The sequence below is a fragment of the Bacillus rossius genome, unplaced genomic scaffold (assembly GCF_032445375.1).
Source record: "Bacillus rossius redtenbacheri isolate Brsri unplaced genomic scaffold, Brsri_v3 Brsri_v3_scf745, whole genome shotgun sequence".
NCBI classification, from domain to species: domain Eukaryota; kingdom Metazoa; phylum Arthropoda; class Insecta; order Phasmatodea; family Bacillidae; genus Bacillus; species Bacillus rossius.
This window is the reverse complement of record NW_026962970.1, coordinates 7,501-24,113: the sequence shown is the minus strand read 5'-3', so window position 1 is coordinate 24,113 and position 16,613 is coordinate 7,501. Positions and strand designations below refer to the sequence as shown.

Sequence of the window (16,613 nt, the reverse complement as noted above, 5' to 3'; positions counted from 1 at the left end):
AACATGTTAAATACTGCTCCCAGGCAATTGTAAAATGTCTCGGCGACGGAAGGCACCACTACCCGGCATATTTACGCCCCTCGGACTCCGTGCGCCAGCCTGTAATAGCGAATCGGGACTTAGAAAAAAAATTCGAGCAGGGAGCCAGAACATTTTCCCGGCGATCGAGGCCTCCGCGGCCGAGGAATTTGTCATTGGTGATTTTGCATGTTACATTAACATGTGTATTAACACAGGCTTGGAGAAGCAAGCCTGCGGGACTCTGCAATACATTGAGCGGGCAGCCAGAAAATTCTGGCGGCGACCGAGGCCTCCGCGGCCGGGGAAATAATCCTCTGTAATTTTACATGTTAAATTAACATGTGTATTAACACAGGCTTGGAGAAGCAAGCCTGCGGGACTCTGCAATACATTGAGCGGGGAGCCAGAAATTTCTGGCGGCGACCGAGGCCTCTGCGGCCGGGATAATAATCCTTGTTAATTTTACATGTTAAATTAACATGTGTATTAACACAGGCTGGGAGAACTAGGCATTCTGGACTTTGAAAAATTTCGAGCAGGGGCCGGAGAAATTCTCCCGGCGACCGAGGCCTCCGCGGCCGGGAGAACTCTCGGCGCTCGGGCTCCGCGTCTACCCATGGGGAGCGGGCAGCCAGAAAATTCTGGCGGCGACCGAGGCCTCCGCGGCCGAGGAAAAGGTCATTGGTAATATTACATGTTAAATTAACATGTGTATTAACACATGCTGGGAGAAGCAGGCATTCTGGACTTTGAAAAATTTCGAGCAGGGGCCGGAGAAATTCTCCCGGCGACCGAGGCCTCCGCGGCCGGGAGAACTCTCGGCGCTCGGGCTCCGCGTCTACCCATGGGGAGCGGGCAGCCAGAAAATTCTGGCGGCGACCGAGGCCTCCGCGGCCGAGGAAATGGTCCTTGGTAATTTTACATGTTAAATTAACATGTGTATTAACACAGGCTGGGAGAAGCAGGCATTCTGGACTTTGGAAAATTTCGAGCAGGGGCCGGAGAAATTCTCCCGGCGACCGAGGCCTCTGCGGCCGGGAGAACTCTCGGCGCTCGGGCTCCGGGTGTACCCGCGGCAAGGCCCATTTTGTGTTATATAGGGGGTAGTGGTGTCCCGAGGGGGAAAAAATTAACATGTTAAATACTGCTTCCAGGCAATAGGAAAATGTCTCGGCGACGGAACGCACCACTACCCGGCGAATTCCCGCCCCTCGGACTCCGTGCGCCAGCTTGTAAGAGCGAATCGGGACTTGGAAAAAATTTTATCGGGGAGCCAGAAAATTCTCCCGGCGATCAAGGCAATCACCGCCGGGAGAATTTTTTCTAGCTAACCGATTGAAATTTTCAAAGTACCAATTGCCTCGAAAACAACCACGAACGTAAAACAACCACGAACGGAAAACAACCACGAACGACAACAACCACGAACGACAACAACCACGAACGACAACAACCACGAACGGAAAACAACCCCGAACGACAACAACCACGAACGCACAACAACCACGAATGAAAACAACCACGAACGGTAAACAACCACGAACGAAAACAACCACGAACGAAAACCACCTCGTTCGTGGTTGTTCGCCTTGTGGGGCGAATCGGGACATCATGCAAATAGCTGGAGACATTCTCCCGGCGATCGAGGCCTCGGCGCCCGGGAAAAATGCCCGCGCTCGGGCGTTGTGGGCACCCATTGCATGGCCCATTTTGGGTTATATAGGGGGTAGTGGTGTCCCGAGGGGGAAAAAATTAACATGTTAAATACTGCTCCCAGGCAATTGTAAAATGTCTCGGCGACGGAAGGCACCACTACCCGGCATATTTCCGCCCCTCGGACTCCGTGCGCCAGCCTGTAATAGCGAATCGGGACTTAGAAAAAATTCGAGCAGAGAGCCAGAAAATTCTCCCGGCGATGGAGGCCTCCGCGGCCGAGGAAATTGTCATTGGTGATTTTGCATGTTAAATTAACATGTGTATTAACACAGGCTTGGAGAAGCAAGCCTGCGGGACTCTGCAATACATTGAGCGGGGAGCCAGAAAATTCTGGCGGCGACCGAGGCCTCCGCGGCCGGGAGAACTCTCGGCGCTCGGGCTCCGCGTCTACACATGGGGAGCGGGCAGCCAGAAAATTCTGGCGGCGACCGAGGCCTCCGCGGCCGAGGAAATGGTCCTTGGTGATTTTACATGTTAAATTAACATGTGTATTAACACAGGCTGGGAGAAGCAAGCCTGCGGGTCGCTGCAATATATTGAGCGGGGAGCCAGAAATTTCTGGCGGCGACCGAGGCCTCCGCGGCCGGGGAAATAATCCTCGGTAATTTTACATGTTAAATTAACATGTGTATTAACACAGGCTTGGAGAAGCAAGCCTGCGGGACTCTGCAATACATTGAGCGGGGAGCCAGAAATTTCTGGCGGCGACCGAGGCCTCTGCGGCCGGGATAATAATCCTTGGTAATTTTACATGTTAAATTAACATGTGTATTAACACAGGCTGGGAGAACTAGGCATTCTGGACTTTGAAAAATTTCGAGCAGGGGCCGGAGAAATTCTCCCGGCGACCGAGGCCTCCGCGGCCGGGAGAACTCTCGGCGCTCGGGCAGCGCGTCTACCCATGGGGAGCGGGCAGCCAGAAAATTCTGGCGGCGACCGAGGCCTCCGCGGCCGAGGAAAAGGTCATTGGTAATATTACATGTTAAATTAACATGTGTATTAACACATGCTGGGAGAAGCAGGCATTCTGGACTTTGAAAAATTTCGAGCAGGGGCCGGAGAAATTCTCCCGGCGACCGAGGCCTCCGCGGCCGGGAGAACTCTCGGCGCTCGGGCTCCGCGTCTACCAATGGGGAGCGGGCAGCCAGAAAATTCTGGCGGCGACCGAGGCCTCCGCGGCCGAGGAAATGGTCCTTGTTGATTTTACATGTTAAATTAACATGTGTATTAACACAGGCTGGGAGAAGCAAGCCTGCGGGACTCTGCAATACATTGAGCGGGGAGCCAGAAAATTCTGGCGGCGACCGAGGCCTCCGCGGCCGAGGAAATGGTCCTCAATGATTTTACATGTTAAATTATCATGTGTATTAACACAGGCTGGGAGAAGCAAGCCTGCGGGACTCTGCAATACATTGAGCGGGGAGCCAGAAAATTCTGGCGGCGACCGAGGCCTCCGCGGCCGGGGAAATAATCCTCGGTAATTTTACATGTTAAATTAACATGTGTATTAACACAGGCTGGGAGAAGCAGGCATTCTGGACTTTGAAAAATTTCGAGCAGGGGCCGGAGAAATTCTCCCGGCGACCGAGGCCTCCGCGGCCGGGAGAACTTCGGCGCTCGGGCTCCGCGTGTACCCGCCGCAAGGCCCATTTTGGGTTATATAGGGGGTAGTGGTGTCTCTGGAGGGAAAAAATACACGGTAAATATTGCAGCCAGAGCCTATGGCAATCTGTTGGCGACCGAGGCCTCCACACGCCGGCAAATTTTCGGCTCTCGGACTGTGTGTATTCCACTGGAGACAGGCCTGCGGGACTCTGTAATATATTGAGCCGGGAGCCAGAAAATTCTGGCGGCGACCGAGGCCTCCGCGGCCGGGGAAATAATCCTCGGTAATTTTACATGTTAAATTAACATGTGTATTAACACAGGCTGGGAGAAGCAAGCCTGCGGGTCGCTGCAATATATTGAGCGGGGAGCCAGAAAATTCTGGCGGCGACCGAGGCCTCCGCGGCCGGGGAAATAATCCTCGGTAATTTTACATGTTAAATTAACATGTGTATTAACACAGGCTTGGAGAAGCAAGCCTGCGGGACTCTGCAATACATTGAGCGGGGAGCCAGAAAATTCTGGCGGCGACCGCGGCCTCTGCGGCCAGGGAAATAATCCTCGGTAATTTTACATGTTAAATAACCATGTGTATTAACACAGGCTGGGAGAAGCAAGCATGCGGGACTCTGCAATATATTGAGCAGGGAGCCAGAAAATTCTGGCTGCGACCGAGGCCTCTGCGGCCGAGGAAATGGTCATTGGTAATTTTACATGTTAAATTAACATGTGTTTTAACACAGGCTGGGAGATGCAGGCATTCTGGACTTAGAAAAATTTCGAGCAGGGGCCCGAGAAATTCTCCCGGCGACCGAGGCCTCTGCGGCCGGGAGAACTCTCGAAAACCACCTCGTTCGTGGTTGTTTGCCGTGCGGGGCGAATCGGGAAATCTAGCAAATAGCTGAAGACATTCTCCCGGCGATGGAGGCCTCGGCGGCCGGGAAAAAACGCCCGCGCTCGGGCGTTGCGCGCCCCCTTGGCAAGGCCCATTTTGGGTTATATAGGGGGTAGTGGTGTCCCGAGGGGAAAAAATTAACATGTTAAATACTGCTCCCAGGCAATTGTAAAATGTCTCGGCGACGGAAGGCACCACTACCCGGCATATTTACGCCCCTCGGACTCCGTGCGCCAGCCTGTAATAGCGAATCGGGACTTAGAAAAAAAATTCGAGCAGGGAGCCAGAACATTTTCCCGGCGATCGAGGCCTCCGCGGCCGAGGAATTTGTCATTGGTGATTTTGCATGTTAAATTAACATGTGTATTAACACAGGCTTGGAGAAGCAAGCCTGCGGGACTCTGCAATACATTGAGCGGGCAGCCAGAAAATTCTGGCGGCGACCGTGGCCTCCGCGGCCGGGGAAATAATCCTCTGTAATTTTACATGTTAAATTAACATGTGTATTAACACAGGCTTGGAGAAGCAAGCCTGCGGGACTCTGCAATACATTGAGCGGGGAGCCAGAAATTTCTGGCGGCGACCGAGGCCTCTGCGGCCGGGATAATAATCCTTGGTAATTTTACATGTTAAATTAACATGTGTATTAACACAGGCTGGGAGAACTAGGCATTCTGGACTTTGAAAAATTTCGAGCAGGGGCCGGAGAAATTCTCCCGGCGACCGAGGCCTCCGCGGCCGGGAGAACTCTCGGCGCTCGGGCTCCGCGTCTACCCATGGGGAGCGGGCAGCCAGAAAATTCTGGCGGCGACCGAGGCCTCCGCGGCCGAGGAAAAGGTCATTGGTAATATTACATGTTAAATTAACATGTGTATTAACACATGCTGGGAGAAGCAGGCATTCTGGACTTTGAAAAATTTCGAGCAGGGGCCGGAGAAATTCTCCCGGCGACCGAGGCCTCCGCGGCCGGGAGAACTCTCGGCGCTCGGGCTCCGCGTCTACCCTTGGGGAGCGGGCAGCCAGAAAATTCTGGCGGCGACCGAGGCCTCCGCGGCCGAGGAAATGGTCCTTGGTGATTTTACATGTTAAATTAACATGTGTATTAACACAGGCTGGGAGAAGCAGGCATTCTGGACTTTGGAAAATTTCGAGCAGGGGCCGGAGAAAATCTCCCGGCGACCGAGGCCTCTGCGGCCGGGAGAACTCTCGGCGCTCGGGCTCCGGGTGTACCCGCGGCAAGGCCCATTTTGTGTTATATAGGGGGTAGTGGTGTCCCGAGGGGGAAAAAATTAACATGTTAAATACTGCTTCCAGGCAATAGGAAAATGTCTCGGCGACGGAACACACCACTACCCGGCGAATTCCCGCCCCTCGGACTCCGTGCGCCAGCTAGTAAGAGCGAATCGGGACTTGGAAAAAATTTTATCGGGGAGCCAGAAAATTCTCCCGGCGATCAAGGCAATCACCGCCGGGAGAATTTTTTCTAGCTAACCGATTGAAATTTTCAAAGTACCAATTGCCTCGAAAACAACCACGAACGTAAAACAACCACGAACGGAAAACAACCACGAACGACAACAACCACGAACGACAACAACCACGAACGACAACAACCACGAACGGAAAACAACCCCGAACGACAACAACCACGAACGCACAACAACCACGAATGAAAACAACCACGAACAGTAAACAACCACGAACGAAAACAACCACGAACGAAAACCACCTCGTTCGTGGTTGTTCGCCTTGTGGGGCGAATCGGGACATCATGCAAATAGCTGGAGACATTCTCCCGGCGATCGAGGCCTCGGCGCCCGGGAAAAATGCCCGCGCTCGGGCGTTGTGGGCACCCATTGCATGGCCCATTTTGGGTTATATAGGGGGTAGTGGTGTCCCGAGGGGGAAAAAATTAACATGTTAAATACTGCTCCCAGGCAATTGTAAAATGTCTCGGCGACGGAAGGCACCACTACCCGGCATATTTCCGCCCCTCGGACTCCGTGCGCCAGCCTGTAATAGCGAATCGGGACTTAGAAAAAATTCGAGCAGAGAGCCAGAAAATTCTCCCGGCGATGGAGGCCTCCGCGGCCGAGGAAATTGTCATTGGTGATTTTGCATGTTAAATTAACATGTGTATTAACACAGGCTTGGAGAAGCAAGCCTGCGGGACTCTGCAATACATTGAGCGGGGAGCCAGAAAATTCTGGCGGCGACCGAGGCCTCCGCGGCCGGGAGAACTCTCGGCGCTCGGGCTCCGCGTCTACACATGGGGAGCGGGCAGCCAGAAAATTCTGGCGGCGACCGAGGCCTCCGCGGCCGAGGAAATGGTCCTTGGTGATTTTACATGTTAAATTAACATGTGTATTAACACAGGCTGGGAGAAGCAAGCCTGCGGGTCGCTGCAATATATTGAGCGGGGAGCCAGAAATTTCTGGCGGCGATCGAGGCCTCCGCGGCCGGGGAAATAATCCTCGGTAATTTTACATGTTAAATTAACTGTGTATTAACACAGGCTTGGAGAAGCAAGCCTGCGGGTCTCTGCAATACATTGAGCGGGGAGCCAGAAATTTCTGGCGGCGACCGAGGCCTCTGCGGCCGGGATAATAATCCTTGGTAATTTTACATGTTAAATTAACATGTGTATTAACACAGGCTGGGAGAACTAGGCATTCTGGACTTTGAAAAATTTCGAGCAGGGGCCAGAGAAATTCTCCCGGCGACAGAGGCCTCCGCGGCCGGGAGAAATCTCGGCGCTCGGGCAGCGCGTCTACCCATGGGGAGCGGGCAGCCAGAAAATTCTGGCGGCGACCGAGGCCTCCGCGGACGAGGAAAAGGTCATTGGTAATATTACATGTTAAATTAACATGTGTATTAACACATGCTGGGAGAAGCAGGCATTCTGGACTTTGAAAAATTTCGAGCAGGGGCCGGAGAAATTCTCCCGGCGACCGAGGCCTCCGCGGCCGGGAGAACTCTCGGCGCTCGGGCTCCGCGTCTACCAATGGGGAGCGGGCAGCCAGAAAATTCTGGCGGCGACCGAGGCCTCCGCGGCCGAGGAAATGGTCCTTGTTGATTTTACATGTTAAATTAACATGTGTATTAACACAGGCTGGGAGAAGCAAGCCTGCGGGACTCTGCAATACATTGAGCGGGGAGCCAGAAAATTCTGGCGGCGACCGAGGCCTCCGCGGCCGAGGAAATGGTCCTCAATGATTTTACATGTTAAATTAACATGTGTATTAACACAGGCTGGGAGAAGCAAGCCTGCGGGACTCTGCAATACATTGAGCGGGGAGCCAGAAAATTCTGGCGGCGACCGAGGCCTCCGCGGCCGGGGAAATAATCCTCGGTAATTTTACATGTTAAATTAACATGTGTATTAACACAGGCTGGGAGAAGCAGGCATTCTGGACTTTGAAAAATTTCGAGCAGGGGCCGGAGAAATTCTCCCGGCGACCGAGGCCTCCGCGGCCGGGAGAACTTCGGCGCTCGGGCTCCGCGTGTACACGCCGCAAGGCCCATTTTGGGTTATATAGGGGGTAGTGGTGTCTCTGGAGGGAAAAAATACACGGTAAATATTGCAGCCAGAGCCTATGGCAATCTGTTGGCGACCGAGGCCTCCACACCCCGGCAAATTTTCGGCTCTCGGACTGTGTGTATTCCACTGGAGACAGGCCTGCGGGACTCTGTAATATATTGAGCCGGGAGCCAGAAAATTCTGGCGGCGACCGAAGCCTCCGCGGCCGGGGAAATAATCCTCGGTAATTTTACATGTTAAATTAACATGTGTATTAACACAGGCTGGGAGAAGCAAGCCTGCGGGTCGCTGCAATATATTGAGCGGGGAGCCAGAAAATTCTGGCGGCGACCGAGGCCTCCGCGGCCGGGGAAATAATCCTCGGTAATTTTACATGTTAAATTAACATGTGTATTAACACAGGCTTGGAGAAGCAAGCCTGCGGGACTCTGCAATACATTGAGCGGGGAGCCAGAAAATTCTGGCGGCGACCGCGGCCTCTGCGGCCAGGGAAATAATCCTCGGTAATTTTACATGTTAAATAACCATGTGTATTAACACAGGCTGGGAGAAGCAAGCATGCGGGACTCTGCAATATATTGAGCAGGGAGCCAGAAAATTCTGGCTGCGACCGAGGCCTCTGCGGCCGAGGAAATGGTCATTGGTAATTTTACATGTTAAATTAACATGTGTTTTAACACAGGCTGGGAGATGCAGGCATTCTGGACTTAGAAAAATTTCGAGCAGGGGCCCGAGAAATTCTCCCGGCGACCGAGGCCTCCGCGGCCGGGAGAACTCTCGAAAACCACCTCGTTCGTGGTTGTTTGCCGTGCGGGGCGAATCGGGAAATCTAGCAAATAGCTGAAGACATTCTCCCGGCGATGGAGGCCTCGGCGGCCGGGAAAAACGCCCGCGCTCGGGCGTTGCGCGCCCCCTTGGCAAGGCCCATTTTGGGTTATATAGGGGGTAGTGGTGTCCCGAGGGGAAAAAATTAACATGTTAAATACTGCTCCCAGGCAATTGTAAAATGTCTCGGCGACGGAAGGCACCACTACCCGGCATATTTACGCCCCTCGGACTCCGTGCGCCAGCCTGTAATAGCGAATCGGGACTTAGAAAAAAAATTCGAGCAGGGAGCCAGAACATTTTCCCGGCGATCGAGGCCTCCGCGGCCGAGGAATTTGTCATTGGTGATTTTGCATGTTAAATTAACATGTGTATTAACACAGGCTTGGAGAAGCAAGCCTGCGGGACTCTGCAATACATTGAGCGGGCAGCCAGAAAATTCTGGCGGCGACCGAGGCCTCCGCGGCCGGGGAAATAATCCTCTGTAATTTTACATGTTAAATTAACATGTGTATTAACACAGGCTTGGAGAAGCAAGCCTGCGGGACGCTGCAATACATTGAGCGGGGAGCCAGAAATTTCTGGCGGCGACCGAGGCCTCTGCGGCCGGGATAATAATCCTTGGTAATTTTACATGTTAAATTAACATGTGTATTAACACAGGCTGGGAGAACTAGGCATTCTAGACTTTGAAAAATTTCGAGCAGGGGCCGGAGAAATTCTCCCGGCGACCGAGGCCTCCGCGGCCGGGAGAACTCTCGGCGCTCGGGCTCCGCGTCTACCCATGGGGAGCGGGAAGCCAGAAAATTCTGGCGGCGACCGAGGCCTCCGCGGCCGAGGAAATGGTCCTTGGTGATTTTACATGTTAAATTAACATGTGTATTAACACAGGCTGGGAAAAGCAAGCCTGCGGGACTCTGCAATATATTGAGCGGGGAGCCAGAAAATTCTGGCGGCGACCGAGGCCTCCACGGCCGGGGAAATAATCCTCGGTAATTTAACATGTTAAATTAACATGTGTATTAACACAGGCTTGGAGAAGCATGCCTGCGGGACTCTGCAATACATTGAGCGGGGAGCCAGAAAATTCTGGCGGCGACCGAGGCCTCTGCGGCCGAGGAAATGGTCATTGGTAATTTTACATGTTAAATTAACATGTGTATTAACACAGGCTGGGAAAAGCAAGCCTGCGGGACTCTGCAATATATTGAGCGGGGAGCCAGAAAATTCTGGCGGCGACCGAGGCCTCCACGGCCGGGGAAATAATCCTCGGTAATTTAACATGTTAAATTAACATGTGTATTAACACAGGCTGGGAGAAGCAGGCATTCTGGACTTTGAAAAATTTCGAGCAGGGGCCGGAGAAATTCTCCCGGCGACCGAGGCCTCCGCGGCCGGGAGAACACTCGGCGCTCGGGCTCCGCGTGTACCCGCGGCAAGGCCCATGTTGGGTTATATAGGGGGTAGTGGTGTCCCGAGGGGGAAAAAATTAACATGTTAAATACAGCTTCCAGGCAATAGAAAAATGTCTCGGCGACGGAAGGCACCACTACCCGGCGAATTCCCGCCCCTCTGACTCCGTGCGCCAGCCTGTAATAGCGAATCGGGACTTAGAAAAAATTCGAGCAGGGAGCCAGACAATTCTGTCGGCGACCGAGGCCTCCGTGGCCGGGGAAATAATCCTCGGTAATTTTACATGTTAAATTAACATGTGTATTAACACAGGCTTGGAGAACCAAGCCTGCGGGACTCTGCAATACATTGAGCGGGGAGCCAGAAAATTCTGGCGGCGACCGAGGCCTCCGCGGCCGGGGAAATAATCCTCGGTAATTTTACATGTTAAATTAACATGTGTATTAACACAGGCTTGGAGAACCAAGCCTGCGGGACTCTGCAATACATTGAGAGGTGAGCCAGAAAATTCTGGCGGCGACCGAGGCCTCCGCGGCCGAGGAAATGGTCCTCGGTGATTTTACATGTTAAATTAACATGTGTATTAACACAGGCTGGGAGAAGCAAGCCTGCGGGACTCTGCAATATATTGAGCGGGGAGCCAGAAAATTCTGGCGGCGACCGAGGCCTCCACGGCCGGGGAAATAATCCTCGATAATTTAACATGTTAAATTAACATGTGTATTAACACAGGCTGGGAGAAGCAGGCATTCTGGACTTTGAAAAATTTCGAGCAGGGGCCGGAGAAATTCTCCCGGCGACCGAGGCCTCCGCGGCCGGGAGAACTTCGGCGCTCGGGCTCTGCGTGTACCCACCGCAAGGCCTATTTTGGGTTTTATAGGGGGTAGTGGTGTCTCTGGAGGGAAAAAATACACGGTAAATATTGCAGCCAGAGCCTATGGCAATCTGTTGGCGACCGAGGCCTCCACACCCCGGCAAATTTTCGGCTCTCGGACTGTGTGTATTCCACTGGAGACAGGCCTGCGGGACTCTGTAATATATTGAGCCGGGAGCCAGAAAATTCTGGCGGCGACCGAGGCCTCCGCGGCCGAGGAAAAGGTCATTGGTAAAATTACATGTTAAATTAACATGTGTATTAACACAGGCTGGGAGAAGCAGGCATTCTGGACTTAGAAAAATTTCGAGCAGGGGCCCGAGAAATTCTCCCGGCTACGAGGCCTCCGCGGCCGGGAGAACTCTCGGCGCTCGGGCTCCGCGTCTACACATGGGGAGCGGGCAGCCAGAAAATTCTGGCGGCGACCGAGGCCTCCGCGGCCGAGGAAATGGTCCTTGGTGATTTTACATGTTAAATTAACATGTGTATTAACACAGGCTGGGAGAAGCAAGCCTGCGGGTCGCTGCAATATATTGAGCGGGGAGCCAGAAATTTCTGGCGGCGACCGAGGCCTCCGCGGCCGGGGAAATAATCCTCGGTAATTTTACATGTTAAATTAACATGTGTATTAACACAGGCTTGGAGAAGCAAGCATGCGGGACTCTGCAATATATTGAGCAGGGAGCCAGAAAATTCTGGCTGCGACCGAGGCCTCTGCGGCCGAGGAAATGGTCATTGGTAATTTTACATGTTAAATTAACATGTGTTTTAACACAGGCTGGGAGATGCAGGCATTCTGGACTTAGAAAAATTTCGAGCAGGGGCCAGGGAAATTCTCCCTGCGACCGAGGCCTCCGCGGCCGGGAGAACTCTCGAAAACCACCTCGTTCGTGGTTGTTTGTCGTGCGGGGCGAATCGGGAAATCTAGCAAATAGCTGAAGACATTCTCCCGGCGATGGAGGTCTCGGCGGCCGGGAAAAACGCCCGCGCTCGGGCGTTGCGCGCCCCCTTGGCAAGGCCCATTTTGCGTTATATAGGGGGTAGTGGTGTCACGAGGGGAAAAAATTAACATGTTAAATACTGCTCCCAGGCAATTGTAAAATGTCTCGGCGACGGAAGGCACCACTACCCGGCATATTTACGCCCCTCGGACTCCGTGCGCCAGCCTGTAATAGCGAATCGGGACTTAGAAAAAAAATTCGAGCAGGGAGCCAGAACATTTTCCCGGCGATCGAGGCCTCCGCGGCCGAGGAATTTGTCATTGGTGATTTTGCATGTTAAATTAACATGTGTATTAACACAGGCTTGGAGAAGCAAGCCTGCGGGACTCTGCAATACATTGAGCGGGCAGCCAGAAAATTCTGGCGGCGACCGAGGCCTCCGCGGCCGGGGAAATAATCCTCTGTAATTTTACATGTTAAATTAACATGTGTATTAACACAGGCTTGGAGAAGCAAGCCTGCGGGACTCTGCAATACATTGAGCGGGGAGCCAGAAATTTCTGGCGGCGACCGAGGCCTCTGCGGCCGGGATAATAATCCTTGGTAATTTTACATGTTAAATTAACATGTGTATTAACACAGGCTGGGAGAACTAGGCATTCTGGACTTTGAAAAATTTCGAGCAGGGGCCGGAGAAATTCTCCCGGCGACCGAGGCCTCCGCGGCCGGGAGAACTCTCGGCGCTCGGGCTCCGCGTCTACCCATGGGGAGCGGGCAGCCAGAAAATTCTGGCGGCGACCGAGGCCTCCGCGGCCGAGGAAAAGGTCATTGGTAATATTACATGTTAAATTAACATGTGTATTAACACATGCTGGGAGAAGCAGGCATTCTGGACTTTGAAAAATTTCGAGCAGGGGCCGGAGAAATTCTCCCGGCGACCGAGGCCTCCGCGGCCGGGAGAACTCTCGGCGCTTGGGCAGCGCGTCTACCCATGGGGAGCGGGCAGCCAGAAAATTCTGGCGGTGACCGAGGCCTCCGCGGCCGAGGAAATGGTCCTTGGTGATTTTACATGTTAAATTAACATGTGTATTAACACAGGCTGGGAGAAGCAGGCATTCTGGACTTAGAAAAATTTCGAGCAGGGGCCGTTGAAATTCTCCCGGCGACCGAGGCCTCCGCGGCCGGGAGAACTCTCGGCGCTCGGGCTCCGCGTGTACACGCGTCAAGGCCCATTTTGGGTTATATAGGGTGTAGTGGTGTCTCTGGAGGGAAAAAATACACGGTAAATATTGCAGCCAGAGCCTATGGCAATCTGTTGGCGACCGAGGCCTCCACACCCCGGCAAATTTTCGGCTCTCGGACTGTGTGTATTCCACTGGAGACAGGCCTGCGGGACTGTGCAGTATATTGAGCGGGGAGCCAGGAAAATCTCCCGGCGACCGAGGCCTCCGCGGCCGAGGAAATGGTAATTGGTGGTTTTGCATGTAAAATTAACATGTGTATTAACACAAGCTGGGATGAGAGGAATTTGGCGGCGACCGAGGCCTCCTCACCCCGGCAAAATATCAGCTACCGGGCTCTGCATATTCCTACAGAAGCAGGCCTGCAGGACTCTGCAATATATTGAGCGGGAACCAGAAAATTCTGGCGGCGACCGAGGCCTCCGCGGCCGAGGAAAATTGTCATTGGTGGTTTGCATGTAAAATTAACATGTGTATTAACACAAGCTGTGACCAGAGGAATTTGGCGGCGACCGGGGCCTCCACACCCCGGCAAAATATCAGCTACCGGGCTCTGCTTATTCACATTCAAGCAGGCATTAGGGACTCTGAAAAGTTTCGGGCGGGGAGCCAGAAAATTCTCCCGGCCACAGAGCCCTCCCTCCCGAGAGTCTGTGTAAATGCCTGTTATACAGGCCCCATGAATTCCAGCCTTATAGGTTATTTTAAGTCTCCGTTCGTGGTTGTTCGTAAACAACTGCGATTCGGGATTTTGACCTATTTCCTATGATCATGTTCCCGGAAGTTAGCCAGCCTCTTTCAGTCAAAATCTCATATTTTGGGTACCTTTGTGAACCCATCGATAGGCCCATTTTGGGTATATTAGGGGGACATGCAATCGGGAAAAATTGGAATTATTTGCAATATGGAAAGAATATGTACATAAATGAAAAGGGAGTCCCCCCGAGTTTTCTCGCCCTATATATATTGCAAAAATATCCAATTAATTATTGTGGAACCTGTAGCACCTTTCTATGAAGCAGAATTAACATTACAGAACGGTTTGAATGCTACCACCTCAGTTTCTCTACAATGCATTGGATTTCAAAGAGGTGAATTACTGTGGATGGTACTGTTGTATGGCTAACAAATCGTCTGGGAAACAATGCAGAATTAAATTAAGAAGGTTGTATGTTTTCTGTTACATGGTGGAGGTGCCCTCTAGTACACAGTAAAATGTTTTGTGGACTGCAGCTCCTTGAGGAATTAATTCAGTATGGGTCTTGTAGTGGTCTGAAAGTGGATGATGAAAAAGAATGTATAATGGTATTCAGAGCACCTCGCGGTGAAGCGGACATGCTACCTCAAAATGCTTGATTGATTCATGCCCAGTTCCCCCAAGAAGCGGTACATTGAAAAAATTGATTTACTTTGTGGATGATACTAGCAAATACTATCCGCTGGGGGAAGTAAGCAGAAATTTGGTGGTCGTATGTTTGTTACATGGTAGAGGTGCTTTCTAGTACACAATGAAATGCTTGGTGTACCGCTGCTCCTTGAAGAATTAATTCCATATGGGTCTAGCCGTGGTCTTAACTGTGAACACGAAGAACTATCTAAAGTGGCCTATCTGTCTGAACTGCAATACACAAGCTGCGAGCCAATGCTATACCTTTCTCAGGTAACGAGCTCTTGTGCGGCGATTCGATTGGATGCGAAATGGTGGGGAACGCGTGTCCGGTCGTCTTAACCAAGTAATGGTTCCCCTCTGTTAACAATGAAATGTTTGATGGATCGCAGCTCCCTGAGAGACAAGTTTCAAAGGGGTTAGTCGCGGTCTTCAATCCTGGCCAAGGTGCAGTCACCATCTATAAGAGATACCTGCTTTACTGAAGGGTAGCAAGAGTTCCCTTGCCCGCATGTTGCTCCGTGGGGGTATATCAGTATAAAGGTAGAAGAAGCCATGATCGGAGCTTCGGTGGATGAGATTGGCGGAGAAGACATGTTCTTGTCTATCTGGTAGATCAGGGGGGTGGCAGCTGATCCGGAGAAAGCAAGCGGACTCCCGATGTTCCGTCGACTCCCAATGTACACTTGAAACATGCACATTTGGGTGGCGAGGGGGCGTTGTGGCCATCCGAAAACATGTCTTCATCTCTCTTATTGGTGGACCGCTGCTCCTTGAAGAATTAATTCCATATGGGTCTAGTCTTGGTGATAACTGTGAACACTAAGAACTATCTAAAGTGGCCTATCTGTCTGAACTGCAATACACTAGCTGCGAGCCAATGCTATACCTTTCTTAGGTAACGAGCTCTTGTGCGGCAATTCGATTGGATGCGAAATGGTGGGGAACGCGTGTCCTATCGTCTTAACCAAGTAATGGTTCCCCTCTGTTAACAATGAAATGTTTGATGGATCGCAGCTCCCTGAGAGACAAGTTTCAAAGGGGTTAGTCGCGGTCTTCAATCCTGGCCAAGGTGCAGTCACCATCTATAAGAGATACCTGCTTTACTGAAGGGTAGCAAGAGTTCCCTTGCCCGCATGTTGCTCCGTGGGGGTATATCAGTATAAAGGTAGAAGAAGCCATGATCGGAGCTTCGGTGGATGAGATTGGTGGAGAAGACATGTTCTTGTCTATCTGGTAGATCAGGGGGGTGGCAGCTGATCCGGAGAAAGCAAGCGGACTCCCGATGTTCCGTCGACTCCCAATGTACACTTAAAACATGCACATTTGGGTGGCGAGGGGGCGTTGTGGCCATCCGAAAACATGTCTTCATCTCTCTTATTGGTGGACCGCTGCTCCTTGAAGAATTAAATCCATATGGGTCTAGTCTTGGTGATAACTGTGAACACTAAGAACTATCTAAAGTGGCCTATCTGTCTGAACTGCAATACACTAGCTGCGAGCCAATGCTATACCTTTCTCAGGTAACGAGCTCTTGTGCGGCAATTCGATTGGATGCGAAATGGTGGGGAACGCGTGTCCTATCGTCTTAACCAAGTAATGGTTCCCCTCTGTTAACAATGAAATGTTTGATGGATCGCAGCTCCCTGAGAGACAAGTTTCAAAGGGGTTAGTCGCGGTCTTCAGCCCTGGCCAAAGGTGTTTAGAAATGAATACTTTTCGGACCAGTGGGCAAATTAGTTCACAGCGAGCCCACGGGCCAACGGTCTGCTCCCGCAGTGGGCCGCGCCCGAATGTGGGCACCGATCATATAATTTGAAATCCACTCGCCAAGTACCATGCGAGTTTCTAAGAGCGCGATATATTCGCCAGTGAAAGCCTTGGAAGTTTGGCCTCGCCTACTCCCTAGGAAAATTAATTAGAGATGGAAGGAAAGACTTTGCAATTGCAAAGCGGGTGTCGATATTGGGAAGTCGCCCCCGTACTTGTTGATACAGAAGGAAAAAAAAATGTACATCATAAGATTCGGACCCGGTGCTCTGCGGACCCGGGAGGTTCCTCCGAACGAAAAAAAAAGCTGCTAGCAGCTCCCTGGTTGATCCTGCCAGTAGTCATATGCTTGTCTCAAAGATTAAGCCATGCATGTCTAAGTGC

At 52.0% G+C, this 16,613-nt stretch overlaps 1 non-coding gene across 1 annotated transcript in view; it reads left to right on the top strand.

Annotated features, from left to right (window-relative positions):
• Positions 1–16,547: 16,547 nt before the first annotated feature.
• The window catches only part of LOC134545463 (small subunit ribosomal RNA), a 1,989-nt gene continuing 1,923 nt past the window's right edge, over positions 16,548–16,613 (top strand). Inside the window, exon 1 of the ribosomal RNA XR_010078557.1 lies at positions 16,548–16,613. This exon is cut by the window's right edge and continues 1,923 nt beyond it. This is a non-coding gene — a ribosomal RNA (small subunit ribosomal RNA).